Genomic DNA, 17,832 nt, shown 5'->3' with positions numbered 1-17,832 from the left:
CTTTTGCTTATATACTACGGCTTCCAATTTTGTATTTTCATGGCATTTCTGTCTGAATAAATCTGCAAGTCTCTGCATTTGTATATCTCCCTTTTTTCTTTAGCTCATTTTTTTTTTGCTGTTTATTTGTTTTGACTTATTATGGTTTGCTCATTTCTTTTCTTTTAGGCTGTTTATTTTCTAATAAAAAAGAGAAAGAAAGGGTATGTACTTCGGTGGCTTCTGAGGTTGGGAGGATGTGGGAGGAGTTCGGGGAGGAAACCAGGATCAGAATATAGTGTATAAAAATAGAATTTCCATGAAGGAAAGAAAGTCTGCACATAAAAAAATTATTATATTATTGTCTATATTATGTATGAAGGGGAACACTTCTTTCTTTCTTTCTCAGAACATGGTACTGAAATTAATGTAATGCATTAGGACCTCCACTTTTCTCCTGATGTTTACCTTACTTTTTCTTTAGATTTGAGAAATAGTGTTTCACTTAATAAAACAGCATCCAGTACTGGACATACTGCCACCAAGTGCAGGATTTATCCTTTCATGACCAAATCATGTAGCATTGTATTTACAAATTAGTTTGTCTATCATTCATCTCTTGATGGACAAGTAAAATTATTATTTTAATAAATTATAAAAAACAGTTATACGCATTAAATGGCTCATACCTTTTGTAATTTGTTTTCAAATTTCATCAAGTATGAAAAACCCAGTGTATTTTTAGGAACAGTTGGAGAAAAGTTAATCCTATTGGGACAAGATGTAACTTTCTTAGGAAGTCAGAAGCGCTTCATTTGCACTATATTTAATTAATTTCTTGATGAATAATAATAATAAATTGTTAAATGTCCTTTCAGCAAAACTCCTTTAGAAAAGAAAAGTGAACTAAACGCTAAAGAAAATGTGTGTTGCTTATCCAGGTCTAAAATTTCACAGACAGTTCATGCCTTTCCCAAGGTCTAGCATTTGCTTCCTCACTGCACTACCAGGTCATGGAGGAAAAGAGCCACAAATGGATCTTTTGTAGCTGGAGGTCTCTGTAAGACAGCTGTTTCCAATGCTACTGTAACAAACTACCACCAGCTTCTTTGCTTTGCAGGGTAACAACTTCCTATGTCACAAATCTGCACCCCATAAGTCTGAAATAGACAGTTAAGACTGAGTTCTTTTGGGGGCTAGAGGTAAAGTCTTTCCAATTTTTCCAGCTTATATACTCACATTCTTTGAAATGATGTGTACTTAACTATGATAATTATTAAACTGTAATGAGTTAAGCACTAATTATGTGGTCATGTTTATATTTTGTATTTGAAATAAACAATTTTAAAACTTACCTGAATATATTGTCATAATGGTTCACTTTTGTGTGTTTATGTAAATTTTTGCTATTTGTATAATTCCAGAGATAATTTGAAATAAAAGAAGTGTTTTGTTTTCATTTAGGCTTTGATTTAAAACGTTAAGTTTTATTAATTAGTTTGATTTAAATTATTCTTTAAAAATATAAGTAGTTCCCAGAGCCATTGACACAAAACAAGTATTTATTTCGGTCCTGAACAAAAAATCTTAAATATAAAGTTTCCAAATTAGAGGTTTTTGTTAAAATTTTCATCTCTCCACAGCCCCTCCAAACAAACAAACAAACAAACACAAACTAACTTATTTTACTTACTTTACTTCAATATGCTTTAGTAAAAGCTTTGCCAGCAGGGTTCAGAGTGAAACATTTGCACTCCTTTCCTGCCCTCTGGTGTCCATTTTGTATATTACTTCTGGACAGTGAACCACAATGTGGTTTGTTGAATGTGAACAAATTTCTATATAAATACATTTAAACAATGACTTGCATTTTGCTTTCAATTTCTACGGAAATTAAATTTAAGAAAGTTGTAAACAATGATGTTTTTTTTTGTCTTCAAGTATATTCAGGGTATTTTTGTGCTCTTCATAAAATTTATTTTTAAATATTTAAAGTAATTTTTATCCTGCATTTACCTTGTGTTCTTTGCTTTGTTCTACCTCTCTTTTCACACACGTCTCAGAATTTGTTTTCATTTTAAACACTTACTAGCTTGACAGTCTCAGAGGTAAGCAGAGAGGCCAAGGCAGGCTCCATGTAACATATTGGTCACTAGTACAATTTAAATCATGCAGTTTAGAATAAAAATATTTTACATACTTCTGATTTCTTAATTTATTCATGGGTGAAAAACTACATGCAAACAAGGTAAGTAAATCATCCAAGTAATGCACTATATAGAGAGTTAAGATACTAGACCTTACATGTATTCCTGTGTTTAATAGTCTTTCCTTAGTCTTATATTGATGTATTATTCAGTTCACTTTTATATCACTATAAACATTTTTATACATCTTTAATAACTTTCACCCATCTTGTTTTTTTAATCTATATATTTTTAGTAGTTTGGGGACAGTTTTTCATATCCCATTTTGATCAGTTTCACCCTTTCCAACTCCTCTCAAATCCACCTTCTCTTCCCCCCAAAGTATAATGAGGTGAAATTTGTACTGTCCAAGTATTACTGGCCGTGTGGCTTCAAGTGGAGCATGGCTAAATTACTGTTAGAGAAAATGTACTTATTCTTCCATGATGCTGTCATTAACAGCTCCTGTGCTGACGGTCAGACTTCATGTCCAACTCATGTTCTACACAAGTAAATGATCTGGCTTGGTCATGTACAGGCCTTGTGCATGTTTGATCACTGCTGTGAGAGTTCATTCGTGAGCTGTCCTACTGTGTCCAGAAAATGCTCTTCCTTGTCATCACCTACTGTCCCTAGCTGTTAATTGTTCTGCCCCTGTTTCCACAATAACCCTGAAACATGGGAGGAAACATGAGGGAATGCTGCATCGAGGGAAGAACTTTTCATATTTCCTAACTCTCTACACCTTGTAAGTTTGAATCTTTTCGTTTGTCATCATCTACCATAAATAGCACCTTCTCTGATGAGGGCTGAGAGATGTATCAGTCTTTGGGTATAAGTCTTTATGAACTGATTTAAAACTATATTCATTTAGCATAGTTATAATAGAGAGTATTTCCCCTAGAGTCTATGATCTTCTCGGCATTTTTTTTCCTTGCCCTCATATTGGTATCAGGAATGAATTTCTTTTTGTGAATCAGGTCTTTTATCCAATCAGAAACTTGTCGGATGCACTCTTGATGTCTGTGCCACTGTTGTGCAGGCACCCATCTACTGCCAACCCAATAGTTATTTTTTAATCACAGGACACTTTTTATGTTCAGGATCTAGACACCTAACCTAAAGCTTTGAACCTGCTAGATATGTCCTTGCCACTAGAACAGCCTGAGGTAAATAGTTGAAAGCAGCCATTATTTTAATCTTTGCATCATCTTGACCAAATACCTGGTAGAAACAACTCATAGGAGGAAAACTTATTTTTGCTTCGGTTTTGGAATGATTTCAGTCCATCATCATGATAAAGGCTGAAAAATCCGACATTGTCTGTTTGCAAAGAAATTTTAGTAATTTCCAAAGTTTCTATCAATAAAATAGAAAAAATTAACTTATACAATCACAGTTTCTGTTGAACAGAATAATGATTCACATTTCTAATAGGAAAGAAAAGAAAGAATAGGAAAGAAAAACTAAACCAAGTCAAAAATGAAACTCAATAAAAAATCTGTTAATGTACATCTCACTTCAGGACCTCTTGTAGTCAGTCTGAACTTTGCTACATATTGTCTAGCCATATTTCATTTTCCTGGAGCATTTGTGCAAATTACCATAACGTTGTACTCTTGAAATACATATGTCTGTAAAATCGAGACTGTGTGGTCAATGTTGAGTTCTAGTGCCAGCTCAAGAAATAAATGATACTCTTGATCTACAGAAATAACAGCCTCCAAGCTTCTATGCTGTATGCTGAACATGAGAAAATAGCTTTAAGGTGATGGGTTTTATTCAGAGAGTCTGTGCTTTTTCCAGGCAGAATATCTTTGTTACTGTGTTTAGTTAAAGGAAAGTCCATCAAATGGGAATAGTATTGTTTTGTTTTGTTTTCTTACTTTGAAGACATTAATGGTAAGGAGTCTCCTCCCTATTATGTTTGTGTAAGACGCACAAAATAAACAATTTATTTAGCAATCGAAGCTGTCTTGTCTACTATTGTTTTATCTGGTAGTTAATTAACGTATTCCCATGCCTAATCTATTCACAATCTTTCTTACTCTTTCTCTCTCTTGGCTTGTTCGTCTCACTGTGGATCTGGTTAAACATGATCAGCAATAAAATATTTCACAACAATAACACTGGAGGAGTGTCTCAGTGAGTATATCTTATATCGCATGCACACATACCTGTATTTGACTCACAGCACTGCCTAAAGAAAGAATGTTGGTACATGCTTGTGGTTTTAAGAAGTAGAAGCAGAATGATGAGAAACCGACCCTCTCCTGGGTTACATGACAAGCTGAAGATACACAATACTTTCTCAAAACTAAGACACAAACAATATTAGGCTGTGTTGAATATTACATTGTTTTGAAATCTTTACCACCAAATTAATTAGCCCATTACTTTTTCAATTTTTCAGGACATGTATGTAATATAGGCAGATTCTTTGCCAGAATATAATATGAATCCCCTCTATACAAATACATAATAGGACTGGCTGCAAAGCCCTCCTCTGTGGCCTAACAGGACTGCTCCTCTCTTCTGGGGTGGGGAGACCAAAGAGCCAGTCATTGAGTTCCTGTTAGAAATAGTCCTTGTTCCCCTCACTTTGGGGAACCAATTGGTTACTGAGCTACCACAGGCTACATCTGAGCGGAGGTTCTAGGTTATATCCATACATGGTCCTTGGTTGAATGTCAGTCTCAGAAAACACCCTGTGCCCAGATATATTTGGTCCTTGTGGAGCTCCTATCCTTTCCCCATCAGACTAACTCCCCTTCTTTCTTATGATTCCCTGTACTCTGCCAAAGGTTTGGTCATGAGTCTTTGCTTTGAAAACACTGCTAGTTAGAGTCTTTCAGATGCGCTCAGTAGATACCTGATAAAACAGGATCAGATGAATGGGGAGGAGGTCCCCCCCATCGGTGGACTTGGAAAGGGGCACGGTGGAGATGAGGGAGGGAGGGAGGGAGGGACTGGGAGGGAATGAGGGATCGGGACACAGCTGGGATACAGAGTTAATAAAATGTAACTGATAAAAAAAATAATAAAATAAAAAAACAAATACATAATAGCTTTGGCTCACATTTGAAGCCTCGTGTACAGTATTCACTGTTCATGCTTTTATTCTATAAACATTCTGATCTTCTAAACTCTCATTATAATTTCCCATTAAGTTCTATGGGCATCATTCTTGGATTCCTTAACATGTATGTAGGCTCTCCCAAGTGGTTTCTCAAAAGCCACTTCTGGAGATCTGAACCAAATGACAATGTTTATAAATTTTAATGATCATTTCTGATTGTGGCCATTTTCCCTATTTACTACTTTTGTATCACTGTCACCAAATACCTATCAGAAGACTTTTGTAGGTGGAAATAGTGATTTGGGCTCCTGAACTAATTGGTATTTCAGTCTATCATGGAAGTGAAGGCAAGGAAGTTTTGTTATCTTTGATCACAAGAACCCACAAGTTTTGTTATCTCTGAAAGACAAGAAAGAGAAAACTGGTCTAGAAGCATGATAAGTGTGACCTCCCCCTAATTACCTGAAGGCTCCATGGCCTTCAGACTAGCAGTAAAAATCTCCAGCACATGAGACATATCAGATATTCTAGAATCCATCCATAATAAGACTATGTCCTCTTCAAAAACATCACATATTTTGTTAATGTGGTAATTCCTTCCTCTCAATGGGAAATCTGAATACTAGGCAAAAAAAAAGTAGTTGTATCACAAATGAAGCAAAAAAAGTGAACTGTCATTATCTCTGTGTCATGAAGACAATGCTGTTTTAAAATGTAGACTCTATATATCCTCCAGCCATGAAAGTCAATGTGACTAATTTTTTTCCTTTAATTCAAGCAATTACATTTTCCCCTTCATCTTAACAACTCTATACTAAGCGTTTATATTTTGCTGTTTTTTTTTATGATGAATCCTTGAAGTTAAGAAGCATATAATGTAGTTTTACAAGAATCTTGCCTTTGAATTTCCCAATTAGCTTTTCTAACAGAGACAGCTCTTAAAATTCTGAAATATTTCATCTCCATCTCCTGCTCTCCCTACCTTTCTTTCCCTCTCTCCCTGCCTCTCCTTATTCCTCATGTGGATTGATACCCTTACTAACAGTTGTATTCTTCTGTACTACACTGCTGTGATTTTATCGATGTCCCTTTATCTCTGCTTCTGATTATGTTCTTTCAGGGAAACTTACTTGTCCTCTTAGAAATCTCTTTTCACCCCAGGAATAATTAACCAAACTGTTTGCATGCTGTTCAAACACTGGTAACACATGGGAGCAGCAGAATGTCAAAACTGAGCAAATATTCATCTCCCAGAGCCTATTTCTTTGTTTTAGTTTTCTACTTCTAGTAGTAATTTGCTTAACCTATTCACCTAACTTCAGGACTTGAAGTCTGTCATGATTTTGATTTATTTGCTGTGCTCTTTCCAACCATAAATCATTAATTTCCCATATTTTGCCATCTGTGTGTGTTTGCATAAGCCAGTCTCCTCACTTTATGTATTTTCTTCTGATTGTGACCCCTTCTTTCTCATAACTTAAAATAAAAGATGTCATTCATATAAATTCATATCCATTTTCTTTTTATTATTCTGTCCATATATATCTTCCCCCAAAAGAAAAAAAAATCCAACTTTTTTTTTTTTTGAAAAATCAGATATTTTAAAGGACACCCATATTTTGGTGGTGTCCTAGTATCTTTCATTACACAGACTCAAAATGCAATCCTTTTTCACGAAAATAGTGTACTATCACTTCATAATGATAAAATAACTTACTATAATTGCATATTATATTTTGCCTGTCCATATCTAAAAGCTATCCAGTGTCTTCGCTATAAACCTTTAATGCTTTGCATATGTTAATTCATTCTGAAGCTAAAATGCTGCTTTACACTCAGCTTGGATTGCTCTTTCCTGATTTACTAGTACTGAATGTTATCAACCACAATCCATTATGAGTAATTACAGTAGTTACCTTTGCCTGCAAGCACCTCATTTCTGATTTTAATAAAATAAATTATTCAACTAATGCTATTTTATTACACAAGTATGATGGCTCAAGTCTAGTGCATAGTCAAATTTTCACTAGCAAAACCTTCAAGGTATAATAGTTTATTAGAGTTGATAAAACTGATATTATAAATCATACTTAATAATTGCTTAGATTCTAACAGTTTTTTTTTTTTCATACATGTCTTTGACTTGCTTGGTTAGAGTTACACCAATGTACTTTATGGAACAAGACAGGCAGGCCCCTTCCACAGAGGGTCTCTGGATGACTCTGCCCAGCAGGGTATTAAAGCAGATGCTGAGATTCATAGCCAAACTTTGGGAAGAGTGCAGGGAAGCTTATGAAATAAGCAGGAGATAGAAAGACCTGGACGGGTCTGGAGCTCCAAAAGGAGAACAAGAGAAACAAAAAAATCTAGGCCTAGGGGTCTTTTCTGAGACTGATACTCCAAGGAAGGACCAGGCATGGAGATAACCTGCATCCCCTGCACAGAGGTAGAACATGGCATCTCAGTCTCCAAATGGGCTCCCTAATAAGGGGAGCAGGGGTTGTCTCTGACATGAACTCTGTGGCTGTCTCCTTGATCACCTCCCCCTGAGTGGGGAGTAGCCTGACCAGGTCACAAAGGAAGACTATGAAAGACAGTCTTGATGAGACTTGATAGGCTAGGGTCAGATGGAAGGAGAGTAGGTCCTCCACTATCAGTGGACTGGGGAAAGGGCATGGGAGGAGATGAAGGAGGAAGGAAGGGTAGGATTGGGAGGCAACAAAGGTGGGGATACAGAGTGAATAAATCTGGGATACAGAGTGAATAAATTTTAATAAATAAGTTATATTAAAAAATTGCTTAGAATGGCCTTATTTTGTTTATCAAATAGTTGAATATTTACTTATATCAAGTAGTTGATTTAACTTCATTACACCTTATCTTGATTTTACTAGAATATAAATTCCAAAAAAATTGGGATTAAGTTACAAATTTCCACCACTGAATCTATAATAGTCAGAGCATTTGACATATAGAATAGTGGGCCTATCTACCTGTAGATGTTTAAAACACTCAGAGCATTCAACATATAGGATTCTTTGGACTATCTACCTATGGATAGTATAGGTTTCAAAGATGTAAGTATATTGAAGTACTATTGCCACTTTTATTAAACACATCCTAGTGAAATAAAAATTCTGTGATCAATAGCTTAAAGTGCCCTTACCTGGATGTTCAGAAATGCTTTGAAGTAGGGGGCTGTTTTGTAGTCTCTGCAATGAGTACAGACATATGGGGAGGTAGCTGTCCACACTGGGGACATGTTGGCACTGAGAAATGGTAATGGAAGTGTGTAGAGAGATGCCTGAGTGGTGAAGAGGTCCTGTTGGTCTTGCAGAGGAACAGATGTTGTCCCAGTTGACATCACAAGGAGCCAATAAACCCGGCTTCATCAGACACGTACAAACCACTGTTCACGGAAAATGCACATAATTAAATAACACACAAAACTTGCCTAGAGTTAAAAAAATAAAAAACCTCAGTGATGAAGTGTTTACCCAGCATGTTTAATTGCCTACAGATGTCAACAATAAACTCAACAGTAGAAACAGTGACTTTAATGTAATTTATTTTACTTCTAAAAATAAATTATAAAAAAAACATAAAAAGGGGGCTTGAGAAATGTTCTATTATTTTTGTGTATGACCACTGAATTGAATTAGAAACTGGAAAATTGTGGTCAGTTCAGGCTTTATTTATGGAAGTATGGCATACTAGTTTGTAATACATCAAAATTATGTGCCTTTCAGAAATACACTTTTTCTTTGCTCAGCCCAGTTTAACCCTTGCACAGAAATCCTCCGTGGTTATTATGGAAATTAATTTAGTTCTGATCTACTCAGTCACCCTTCTTATGTCCAGCTGCTTCAACAAAATGATCAATTTTCTGTGGAATCCAGATAATGAAAAGAACCTATTTCAGTTATTTTTGGCTATCTGACATGTAATGCAGCTAATTTGATTGATTGCCGAAAGTAATTAGTAACACAACTCTAAATTCCTACTCACACAAATTCCTGCTGGTTTTGTTATGTCAGCAGGAGTGAAAAGTTTGACTTTCAATATGGAACATTTTAAAATTGTATTTACAGCAAAACAAAAATAAATTCAATTATCACCTATTATATTTTTTTTCAGATAAGGTAGCTATAATTTCCAAAGTAATTATTAGAAAACTGCTAATTCACATGGTTTACAGGGAATTTTTCTACTTTTTAGAACAAACATTTATAACCAAATGTGCCTATGAGTATGACATTTAAATATATTAAAATGTACATTGAATTATAGAGAATTTTCTTGGAGATACCTAAAATTCTGTGTGACGTGCCGCACTCTGAGAGTCCATGAACAAGCTCCTTACCTCTTCCCATTAACTGAACTGTGGTGCAAACCATCTATCAGATAGTCGGAAATTTTTTTCCACATGTGATCATTATTTTTCTCAGGAAATTATTATTTATATTTCTATACACCGGTATTTTAAAATATAAGTACAAATCAATCATTTACTGATAACACAGCATGAATATATTCATTTAAAACAATTCTTTGGCACACATATGATTTCACCATTTATTAAAGACAAAGTAAATTTGCAAATGAATATAATGAAAGTAAATCTGCATAGTGACTAAATAGATGAACATAGGGATTGTTACAAAAGGTCCTAAATCTTGGCTGAATATTTTAGAGTTTCAGGACACAGCGTGTTTAACATTTTTTCATAGTTCACCAGTATTTTCATGTTATAATCATCAAAGCCGAGAATTGAACTTTTATTACTGCATAATATAAGATGTCAGATGTATGCTTCTGACCATTTCAGATATTGTTGGAAATTCTAATCTTAAGTAAAATTTGTGAATTTTTTTTAATGAAATGATGGATTACGATACTCAAATCAGACTTGTATACAGCAGGTTTTTGTTTTTTGTTTTTAAACCTATATCGTAAGATAATATAATTAAACAAGAGAGTAATTTGAGACTCATTTGATGGTAGAAAAATATTTTTTTTAAATCGCAATATCATTTATCTAGTAATAGCTCTCTACATCATCTATAAAAGCTCTGAGAGTACACAGTGATTTTTTTTCTAAATACAGACTTTTTTATCAATTTGAAAATTCCATAAAATGTATAATATGAAATGTACAAACTAGATAGTCAAATCTCCTCATATATCCAATTAACATATTAAGATAATGTAATTTTATACTTTCCCATAATATAAGCCATAAAATTGGTTTCATTATTTTTATATTTATTCACTTTATATCCCAATTGTAGCCCCTTTCCCTCATTGCTTACCTATTGCACCCTCCCTCTCTCTTCCCTTCTATCCCCCTCCCCTAGTCTACAGAAAGACAGAGTCCTCTTCACCTATCATCTGACCCTACTCTATCAAGTCTCATCAGGACTGCCTGCATCCTCTTCTGTGACCAGGCAAGGCCACTCTGGCATAGGGAAGTGATCAAAGAGCAGGCAACAGATTACATGTCAGAGACAGCCCCTGCTTCCATTACTAAGGACCACACATGGAGACTGATCTGCCTATCAGCTACATCCGAGTAAAGGGTCCAGGTCATACATGGCCATTGGCTGGTGCATCAGTATTTGCATGCCTCCCTGGGCCCAGATTTGTGACTTTGTTGGTCTCTTTGTGGAGTTCCTGTCTGCTCTGTGCTCCCCACCCTCCAATCTTCCATAAGACTGCATTCTGCTCAAAGTTTGGTTGTAACTCTAGCATCTGCTTAGATCTCCTGCTGGGTGGAGTCTTTCGGAGGCTCCCATCCTGTTCCCTCTCTTCAACTGCATCTGGAGTCTATTCTATCTGACTTTCTGTTCAATGCACATCCCATCTGTCTTTCTAAACAAGGATTGATCATCTTACCCCATGTCCGCCCAATTGATTATCTTTTTTAGGTGTATAGATTTCATTATGTTTATCATATCTTATAGGTCTATATAAGTGAGTATATCCCATGTTTGTCTTTCTCCTTCTGGGATATTTCACTCAGAATGATTTTTCTAGATCCCAACATTTGCCTACAAATTTCATGATTTCCTCCTTTTTGATTGCTGAGTAGTATTCCATTGTATAAAAATACCACAATTTCTGTGCCCATTCCTCCGTTGATGGACATCTGGGTTGTTTCCAGGTTCTGGCTATTACAAATAGAGCTGCTACAAACATGGTTGAACAAATGTCCTTGTTGTGTACTTGAGCAAACTTTGGGTATATACCTAGCAGTGGTATAGCTGGGTCTGGAGGAAGCACTATTCCTATTTGTCTTAGAAAGCGCCAGATAGCTTTCCAGAGTGGTTGTACCAGTTTACATTCCCACCAGCAGTGGAGGAGGGTTCCCCTTTCTCCACAACCTCTCCAGCATGTGTTATCGCTTGAGTTTTGCAAACCAAGTAATCCAATTAAAAAATGGGGAACAGAGCTAAACAGAGAATTCTCGACGGAGGAATATCGAATGGCAGAAAAACACTTAAAGAAATGCTCATCCTCATTAGCCATCAGGGAAATGCAAATCAAAACGACCCTGAGATATCACCTTACACCCATCAGAATGGCCAAGATGTAGAAAAATATTTTTAAAAGTTTTTCTTCTCTAAGCCATTATGTCTACCATATAACAAAATTTCGTGTTTCCAGCAAAAACACTGTAATGTCCAGACAGCAAAACAGCTTCCAGTCTGAGCCAAACTGTTACTGCAGCATCTTAGTGTTACATGTCCTGATGCATGCACACTGCAAAGTGAGCGTGTTGTGCATTCAGAACAGTTTGCAGTCTAGTTGTGTGATGCAGAAAGCATGGGTTAGTTCTGCTGGAAACAGCATGTATTCATTTTGCATTTGATTTTCAGTGATGTCACTTATGGTTGTCATGTGTTCAAAAAGCTTTCACTACTGCCATCTTTTCCACATTTAGTTGCAGGATCCCATTTGGGATCTGCATAGAAAACAACTTGGGGAAGAACCATTTTCTTCTTGTGATTATTTGTCTGTATTTTTTCATTGTTGAAGTAATCCACGATTAAAAAAAAATTCCTAAAAAAAAATATCAACCGAATAGCAACAAGATAAAATGAAGTAGGCTCTATTTGATAACCTTTCCACTCATACACTTGTACACACCATGAGACGAAATTAAATCCAACACGTAATAAAATGAGGTATTTGAAATTTTTGTCTTGAAATGCCTACATTCCAATGAACTATAATAATGTGGAATGTTCTGACTGTATAATAAGCATTCTTTAAACATAATCAATATATTAAGAATTATTTAAATGCTAATTTTTTTTTACTTCGTATTGAGTCTGTGAATTACACATCATGCACCGTTATCCTACTCATCTCCCTGTCCCTTCATATCTGCCCTCTACTCTTGCAACCTGCCCCTACAAAATAATAATAATAATAATAAAACACAATGGAACCTGCACTATGTAAAAAAAGTCAATGAAATTATTCCTGGTGATATTCTGTTATACTCATAAGATTGGTCCCTAGTCCATTTGTCATTATAGAGGCTTTACCAAGCAACTGATGGAAACAGATCTAGAGAACCACAACCAAACATTAGGCACAGCTTGGGGAATACAATTGAAGAGAGAGAAGTATTAAAGGAACCACAGGGGTCAAGGACAAGAGAAATCCTATAGAATCAACTAACCTGGGCTTACAGGGGCTCACAGAGACTGAACCACAAACCAGGCAGCTTGCATGGTTCTGGTAGGCCCTCTGCGTGTATGTTACAGTTGTGTAGCTGGGTCTTCTTGTGGGGCTACTAAAAGTGGGAGTGGGGGCTGTCTCTGCCTCTGCTGCCTGCCCTTGGTACCCTTTTCTTGTACTAGAGTTCCTCTTTTACACTTAGTAGGAGAGGAGGTGCCTAGTCTTACTGTAGTTTGTTATGCCATGGTTGGTTGATAGCCATGGGTGGCCTACCTTTTCTGAAGAGTTGAGTAGGACTAGATGGGGTGGGGGTGGGGTAACTGGGCCAACGGACCGGGAGAAGAGAAAGGAGGGAAGACTGCAGGCAGGATATGAAATAAACAATGTTATTACAAGTTTCTTCTTTAACTTTTACGTTTACATTACAGTGATACCCAAATTCACTAATTCCTTTTTTTTTTTTTTTTTTGTACTATCTGAAATCTGGCTTCATTTTAAATTCAGCTTTAACATACATTTTAAGTAATATGTAATACCATGCATTGTATGCAATAGATACTGTGCATTGTGTAAAGATTCAAATGCTGATTTTTGTGCCCCTACCCCATGTCAATAAAGAGGCTTGACAGCCAAAGACTGAACAGTGGAGCCAAAATGGAGGCAGCCAAAATGGAGGAGGAGATGGAGAAAGGAAGTAGGGAATTCTCATAGCCAGGAAGAGAAGTCGAGAAGATACCAGGAGAAAGTACCTGGAGCATGAAAAGCCATAAAAGCAAGTATCTTGGGAATTTACACTGAAAGGAAGCAAGATTAGTTTAGAGGATTAAAATAAATTAATACTACTCAATTCTTGTGTCATAAAGTAAGTTAAACAAATATAACTGTCTATTCTCAATTACTGGGTGGTATGTGGGTTAAGAGAAAACTGCAGCATGATTTTAAAGCAACCACTAACAATGCATAGCACAGATTAAACAAAAAACTGAAACTTATTTTCAACTAGTCCTTAACATAACTATCTAAGCCCCTAATTCTATATCTTGAAATTTGAAAATTCATTTGCTTTTAAAGTATTGAACCCCAAATACTGTTAATGAACTTTTTTGTTGATTCTTTGTCAGTACTTTCCTATGTTTTAATGCCTTTATATTTGAACAAATTAAGACACAAATTGGATGATTCCTTTTTTGTGATGTTGTTCCCAGGCTCATCAATTGTGACTTGAGATAGCCAGTGTTGTCAAGGCGAGAAAACAGGTCATTTTGAAAGCAATAAAATAAAGGAGACAGAAGCTATCACCTATGAGGCCATCTTATTATGTGTTTACAAACATAGATCATAAGGTATTGTTTGGCCCCATATTAGACAGGTGAGCACATGCAGTTGCATGTTTTGTTTTTTGATTTCGGGTTTTTTTTAGTTGACATATTTTTTTTTTCCATTCTGTGAATGGAAAGTTACAAATTAGAAATGTTTATGGTTCACATACTTTATTTCTTTTTCCCAGGTGTAGCTTATAAAGGTAAGAAATTGATGTTTTCCCGGGAGAGCGGAGAAAGGTGTGCAAAGCTACATTTTTGCTGAGCATTAGGAAGACGGATGAAAGTGGATTTCCTCTGTAGGATGGAGGTGACAATAAAATGGAAGTTTGAGGACAAAAGTCCAAACTTTGACAACACCAATATACTCGGCTCAGCTCTCAATAAACCAACATTTTTGGAGTTGTCCCCTGTTTTGATTTGTTTTTCAGTGACTCTGACAGCTGCTCTGCAAAGGCTGAGCTGCTGCCAGTCAAAAGTGATCCCAGGGTGTCACCCCCAGGCCACAGGCTATGGAGGTTTCTCCTGCAAGCACCACTCCATGCCTACTTCCTCGCAACCTTGATTCCAGCCTTTCATCCTCTCAGGAAGGGGTATGTTCTCCTCTAGGCTTCAAGTACCCTCTACAGATTCCTCATAGGAGGACTTCTCTGTAAAGAATTGAGGGCCCAAGAGCTGTACTCTGTTGGCTTCCCCAGGAATCTCTGGCAGATCGTGTCTACCTGCCCCTGGTAAGATGTGAACAGGTCCAGGGTCCAATCATAGGCAGGCCAATCTCCTCATCATAAGGCAACCAACCTCCTCATCAGTGAACTGGGCAGTGGCCTCACTGCAAGACTCTACACCATGGTTTTGCCTCGTCTGGGAAAGTCAAAAGATAATGTGGTACAACTTCTCTCTCATTCAAAACTTAACTGCACAATCTGAGCACAGGTACTCTGGGTGACCTTCCACTGGTCTTCCTGAGTTTCTGCTGTGATATGGCCAAAGAGTGGCTTCTCAGCTACCCTACTTCCACCATCATACACACGCAGTCCCATGTGAGGAGAGGTGCTGATCACAGAAGTTACAGGGCATAGCCAAGCTTTTGGCCTTGAGGTATGATGGATTCAGTCAACAGAGTTCTGCATGTTCTAAGAAAGAGCCTACCACTGCACCCCCAGACTAGTCAGTGGATACAGTTTTCTTCCACTGAACTGCAGGATCTGGTTCTTCTTCTCAAGGCCTTCTCATGACCCTCTTTATGGCTTGTTCAAAGTATGACTCCTGGACGGAAGGGCTATCTCCGTGTACAAATTGTACATCAATGTTGTTCTTTAAGATCTTGGATGTTTTCTCACCAACACTGAAGAGGCCTCTTCTTTGCCCACCACATCTTGTCCCCACTGGACCCTTCTTCATAGCATAGACTAGATGACAACCAGGACCAGATGGACACCAGAGAAAAGTACCATCACTCTCAACAGTGTAGACTACTTCAGGCTAGCCAATAGGATCAATCTCCAGCTCCCACTGAGCAAATTTGAGGTTCCACTCAAAGATGTCAATACTACCAATGTTAAAGCAAATGAACTGATCAGATATTGCCCAAGAAACAGGTACAAGGCACACACACAAAATGTTTGTTAGTGTTATACTGTACAAAGTGCTTTCAGGTGATCTCAAAAATAAGCACATAAAAATACCACAGCAACACTTGCCCAAAAAACAGCCAGACACCAGAAATCCTTGTGGTCTTCTACATCCATTTCCATGAAGCATTCATCTTGTTATCTTTCTCTCTTTCCTGCTTCTCCCCTCCACAAGGACATTCTTTAGTTCTACAGTATTCTTTTTCCTTCCTTCCTTCCTTCCTTCCTTCCTTCCTTCCTTCCTTCCTTCCTTCCTTCCTTTTGTTTTTTTATGATAATGAGTTTACTGGGTTTTTATTTTTTCTTATTCTTTGTAGTCCTAAAAAAATTCTCAAACCTTTTGGGAGGTTTGGAACACAGCCTTGGGGAAAATGAAGACATTCTTTACACTTTTTCTGAAGAGGCAGCAGCTGCTGCAAGCAGATCCCCTGATAACACTGCTAAGCAATGCCTAGTAACTCTCATGCTGCTCCAGGCCATCTAACTGCTTCCCTTACCACCTACACTTCCAATCACCACAGATTAGAAAAAGGCCAGGCCAGCGCCTGACCACTGGCTACCTTCACCAACTGGTGGCATATCTCTTGACCTTGACCTTAGGATGCTACACTTCTTTTCTTTTTTCTTTCTTTCTTTCTTTCTTTCTTTCTTTCTTTCTTTCTTTCTCTTTCTTTTTCTTTCTTTCTTCCTTTTCTTCTAATGAATTATTTGACATTGTGTACTTTTTAAAATAAATAAATAAAACAACCCTGTTACCTCAAGTTTATAGTCCTGGAAATTGGCACAATTTTAAATTGAGATAGAGAAATTACCAGAGCAAGAGGGAAAGCAGCATGTACTGCTAAGCAGTCCTAGACTATTCACGGTCTTTCTGATCATTTTCTTAAGTTCTGGGTGTGCAAGTCCTCAAGGAGTGAGGTTGTGATGCTGTTTTTTTTTTTTTTAATATTTTTTTTTCAATGCAGTTTATTCAGGAACATTGAACAATCCTCAGACCCCGGGGAAAGCCAGCCCACAGCTTAAATGGCCTCTGGGTAGCCAACCCAGGCGTGCCACGGGGGCAATGCAGATAGGTCCACATACATGGAAGCAAGCCAGATCCTCGGCCTTAGCCAAATGTGGAGTTGTTCGTGACAGAGCACTCACCATCGGGAAGGTGGAAGGCGGAAACCAGCTCCATCTTTAAGGCATAGCATTCCGCAGCTCTCTACAGTTCCCCCTTTTTGTTTTAGACGCATCAGGCAAGAGTAGAGGTCTGATCTCTGATATTAGAAATAAATTGGGACTTTGTACAGATGTTCATTTAGGTGTCATCCACCCAAAGAGCATCAGACCCGTCCAATACCTTTTTCTCAGAGGCGGGACCTGGGGCATCAACCCGCATGCAATCAGACATGCTCTTCTCTGGGTCCAAAGCGGCTGACCCTGCTTAGCCTCGCATCCTGAGCGTATCATTTTAGCTTTTTATGGTATCCAACCATGCTTGGGGAGAATGTCCTGCTTCAATGGCTGTAAAGGCCTGAATGATCCTGGCTGCATCACACTATTGTGAGACTCTAATCTTGCATATATACCACAGGCAAACCAAGGAGACCAACACCAGAAGGCCTGCTAATACTCCCATGCCCGCCCATTCCTTCAGATGATTCATGGCTGCAGCAATCCATGTTGATAATCCTGTGGCTAGTCCTGCGTCCACTCCGGTAGAATTTACTGTGACAATGGCCACTCTCAGCTGCTCCATCGTAGTATCGAATTCTCCAGTCCAATTACCTAAAATATAGCTTGACAATTGTTTAGACAGATTTGCAGCACAGGAAAAATTCTCATGTTGTATGCTAGTGACACAAAGTCCAGCATACTTTCATTGACAGCCAGGTTGAGCGATTTGCCATAGGGTATCAATTTGCTCCTGCAAGAGGTCAATCCTCTGATTGAACACCATCAAG

General features: G+C 37.4%; 1 pseudogene; it reads right to left on the bottom strand.

The window, feature by feature from the left end:
* Positions 1-14,762: 14,762 nt before the first annotated feature.
* Positions 14,763-15,653, bottom strand: LOC110544186 (AFG3-like protein 1; annotated as a pseudogene).
* Positions 15,654-17,832: the final 2,179 nt, after the last annotated feature.

Source organism: Meriones unguiculatus, chromosome 9 (assembly GCF_030254825.1).
Source record: "Meriones unguiculatus strain TT.TT164.6M chromosome 9, Bangor_MerUng_6.1, whole genome shotgun sequence".
NCBI lineage: Eukaryota > Metazoa > Chordata > Mammalia > Rodentia > Muridae > Meriones > Meriones unguiculatus.
The sequence above is the reverse complement of the archived record's forward strand: the minus strand, read 5'-3'. Positions and strand labels throughout refer to the sequence as shown.